This window comes from Chrysochloris asiatica, unplaced genomic scaffold (assembly GCF_000296735.1).
Source record: "Chrysochloris asiatica unplaced genomic scaffold, ChrAsi1.0 scaffold00182, whole genome shotgun sequence".
NCBI lineage: Eukaryota > Metazoa > Chordata > Mammalia > Afrosoricida > Chrysochloridae > Chrysochloris > Chrysochloris asiatica.
In genome coordinates this window covers 6,316,811-6,321,414 of record NW_006408700.1, presented here as the reverse complement: position 1 = coordinate 6,321,414, position 4,604 = coordinate 6,316,811, and the positions used below count along the sequence as shown (strand labels likewise).

The 4,604-nt window shown below is 38.1% G+C and overlaps 1 pseudogene; it reads left to right on the top strand.

The window, feature by feature from the left end:
• The first annotated feature begins 3,380 nt into the window (after positions 1-3,380).
• On the top strand, positions 3,381-3,918 carry LOC102811294 (annotated as a pseudogene).
• The last annotated feature ends 686 nt before the right edge of the window (positions 3,919-4,604 follow it).

The following is a 4,604-nucleotide window of genomic DNA, read 5'->3' as shown; positions in this document are numbered from 1 at the left end:
ACTTTTAGAGTTTCTCATTAATGTTCCCCAAAATTGAGAACTTTCTCATAAGAAAGCTCTTCATAATTTTCATGGTTTGTTTGAACTACAAGAACTGCCATTTAAAAAAAAAAAAAGATGGGACTATATATGGTTTATTGTTAAATATACCTATGGAATAGGTAGAAACTGGATCTACAAACAAATACTTTAAACTGGACCACGTTGGTATTGAAGTAGCCCATCAAAATGTGCTCTGTAGACAATGACATGGAAAGATGGAGCAGCTGGGGGCTTTAGACACAGACAGGGAAAGAGACTGTGTGCTGATGACTGAGGGGCAGGCTTGCAGGGTAAACCCTTTAGTTGGTTGATGATGCATGGAGAGGATTGTAACCATGGCAATAAAATGATATACGATAGGATGTAAACTATCACATAATTCACAACAAAACAATTTGTTTAATGTGCTCTGTAATGATTCTGTATAATGCTCAAACTCAATAACTAAGGCATATATTTTATGGTCTGATTACAAGGCAAGTGGCTGTGCTTTGGTATCTTGTGGGAAATGGGGTCAGCTAATTTGTGCTAAGACTCACTTCTGACAGAAAGGAATAGGACGTGAGTTCATTCTTTTCTTGTTGGTACATCTTTCTATGTTTGTCTTTTTTTTTTTGGATACAATTATTCTGAATGTATCATATCTTTATTACCACCACAAGATAACACGTGGTGTGGACTACACTTGTTGACTTATTGAAATTCCCTTTTTATTGGTAGTAGGTCAGGTTCTTGAGTTTTTCAAGACTTTTTTTTTTTTTTTTCCTGAGCTGAGGCATAGTTCTAGGGAGGGGAATTAATTAAGCTAGAACTTTGTGTGTGAAAAGATACTTTTCATATTCTAATCATTTTTCTGGTTGTGAGAGTGGAGGATGATCCAAATAGCCCATTAGGTTACCTCTGCAGTGTGTGCAGTAAACTTCCCCATTGACTGGACATCGGAGACCCCTTTTGTGAGTTGGCCTTCTGCTCCATTGGCTTATGTGCCTAACCCTTAGCAATTGCTACATTTTGTATCTACCAGGCTCATTAGGCAGTAAAATTTAAACCATTCACCTTGTAGGTCTTGAAGACACTCATTTCTTGCCACATTTTTTTTACCTTGCTTTAAGCATCCCAGTTCACTACAGGAACAGAACTTAATACTTAGTCTTCAAACTTCCCTCTTTGTATTTCTCTCTGCCATTCCCCTCCTCTTTTCTTTTTTGTTCTGTTAAAAAATACACAGTCCAAGTGAAATGTCCTAGTTGTCATTGTGATCAAAGGACCAGCTTTTAGGCAGCTAGCAGATATTACGATTCTATTCCTCTCTCAGAAAGGAGCTCTGGTAGCGTGGTGGTTATGAATCGGGCTGCCAACCTCAAGGTAAGCAGTTTGAAACTGCCAGCTGGTCCACGGGAGAAAGATGAGGCTTTCTACTCCCATAAAGATTTACAGCCTTGGAAACCCTGTGCAGGGTTACTATGAGTCAGAACCGACTCCACGACACATAACCACCATCACCCACCTGTTCTCATGAACTTAGATAGCATGTAGTGATAGAGCTCCAAAGATGTCTGTGCTCATAGATTGCATGTGGCAGGTAGAATATTACCCAGGGTCATCTAGAATGGGTGGTTTGCTGCCCACAAAGTCTGCATTGCCACAGGGACTCTGAACCAAGAAGGGCATCTGTCTAAACCTGAATTTGTCAAAAACCGTAACCCATGAAACAAATCTTGAGTAGCTTATGCCCTGCTCCTAAGAATTCTATTTCTTCCAGTCAGGTGAAAGGAGAAGGGGATGAGATTCTTATGATTCAATAGTGAGTAATTGTTATTATGACTAATCGTGATTGTCACAACTATAAAGGCAGAAGTTTTGTAACATAACAGGGGGAGTAGTTAATCTTACATTCCAGGAAAAGAGGACCCTAGGGCTATCAAGGGAGAAGAGCATGAGTGGAATGTGGGACCTTATCCAGAGAAGTAGTGACACCAGAGATGGAGACAGAGATGAGAGCATAGTGAGAGAGCAGTTGAGGACTCTAGACTCATGGAAAGAGAAAGGCTGTGTGCTGACAGTCAGGAGGCAGGCTTGTAGAATGTGCCTTTTGGTTATTTAAATGATTCCTAAGTGTTTTGTGTACATCCCACCCCCCACCCCCCAAAAAAACAAAGGGAATAGAAGCAAATACTGACGAATGATGATGGTACATGCAGGGGATTGTAATCATTGCAATGAAACAAAATACGATAGAAACAGTATAAAACCAATGTCTTCCCATGTAAACTATTACTCAATTCACAATAAAAACTTGGGGGGCGGGGAGAATCTGTCTCTTACTGTTACAAAAACAAAAAAATTCCAACTTTTCTCTTTACTTTTTTTTAACCTTGTCACTATTTACAATTGTATGCTAACGCCTGTGCTGTGGTGAGTGAGCACTGCCAATTTTATATTTATTGCAGTGAAGAAGAAGCTAAAAATTTGTGAAAATGGGGAAATACGTCCATGCTCCTAAATCTGTGTGGGTGCACGTGGGAGAAGTGAGTTGGGCCTCTTGTGACAGACAGTAAGGCTAATTGGAGGCGGGTCCCCCAGGCTTCTCCTTGGTGTTCCTGCCTGGGGATCCCTGCTGCTAGCTGACTCTACCTTCTCAACAGAAGTTTGTGAAGCTTCATTGACTAGTAGGACTCATTCTGTTTTAGTGCATATTTCAATATAAATGTAAACATTTCACTCAAAAAAATATTAATACAACAAACCATCTTCTCAGATCACAATGCTATAAAATTAAAAATTAAAAATCAACAATAGAAAGATCAAGGTAACTGAATCAAATACATGGAAACTGAATGACATCCTGCTTAAAAGCTACTAGGTAACAGGCCAATTAATACCGAAATTTAAAAATGTATTGAAGCACCTGAGAATGAAAACACAAGATACTAAAACCTTTGGGACATAGCAAAAGCAAGCACTTAGAAGGCAATTTATAGCAATAAACGTACACATCCAAAAAAGAAAAAAAGAATCAAAATCAACGCATTAACAAAACATCTCCAACAATTAACAAAAGACCAGCAAAGTAAGCCTACAGTCACCAGAAGAAAAGTAATAATAAAGATTAAAACAGAAATAAATGAATTAAAACACAGAAAACAATATGAAGAATCAAAAAGGCAAGAAAGAGCTGGTTTTTTAAAAGGATTAATAAAATTAACAAACCATTGGCAAATCTAACAACAACAACAACAACAAAAGAAGTAGGAGAAAATGCAAATAACATGCATTAAAAAACTATATGGGGCTGCTTAAGTACCACCTCTTGGTCTGAGGAATATCAACTATTCAACATGGAGGTCGAGGATGATAAACTGGAACTGATGTTCCAGAAAGCTGATTCTGTTCTGGATTGCATTCTGTACAGGCTGGAATATGAAATCAAGAACAATCATCCTCATTCCACTAGCGAGAAAGATCCAGTTACACTCTTGAAGGAATTGTCAGCAATAAAGTCTTGATATCAGACTTTGTATACACACATTAAACCAGTTGCTGTTGAACAGAAAGAGATGAAAGGCCACATTTGTATTACTTTGAATAAGACTGTAGCATAGGTAGTGGTTATGAGTTGGGCTGCCAACCGCAAGGTCAGCAGTTCAAAACTACCAGCAATTCTGCGGGAGAAAGATGAGGTGTTCTGCTCTCATAAAGATTTACAGCCTCGGAAACCCTGTACAGGGTCACTACGAGTCAACAGGGTCACTATGAGTCAACAACATGACCACGATACAAGAACTGCAAAAGCTAACAGACCTGGAGCTATCACCACTGACTGAAGAAGAGAAAGCTGCAGAAAAGCAATGAAAATCTCCTGTGCCAGACTTGTGACAAAATTAACTTGCCAAAGGGAACTCTAATGGAGAAGAGATCAATGTCAGTGAAATTTAGGAAGATGTCTTAAACTTGTTGACTAGAGGTGGGGGAGGCCTGTGAGGTTTAGGGTGGCTGACTGGACAGTGATGCCTTTCACACAAGGGGACTGTGAGAAAAATAGCAGGTATTACATGAATAAGGTTCAGCAAAATGATGGAAAAGGAACAAAGAGTTTTACAATATATAGCCCTACGTAGTATAGTAATTTTAGGCAAGAAAATCGTTTTAAACTATTTTGCATCTGTTTTCTTTTTGTGTAATTGGGGTGTATAATGTAACTATCCTGGTTTATTGTAAAGGATGTTTTTTGTACTGTCAGTAAAAATGTGAGTGAGCATCCACTCAGAATAAATGGATAGATGAAATATTTATATCATTAAAAAAAACTCTATGGGTGATGTCACAACAGAAACAATGGAAATAAAACAGATAACATAATACTATGAAGAGTTGTGCTCCAATAAATTTGAAAATCTAGAAGAAATGGATAAATTTTTAGAAAAGCACAACCTGCCTAAACTAACACAGAATGAAGTAGAAAACTTGGACAAACCTATAACAAAAGAAGAAATTGATCAGGTCCTTAAAAAAACTCCTAACAAAAAAAGTCCAGGTCCAGATAGCTTTACTGTTGAAATATA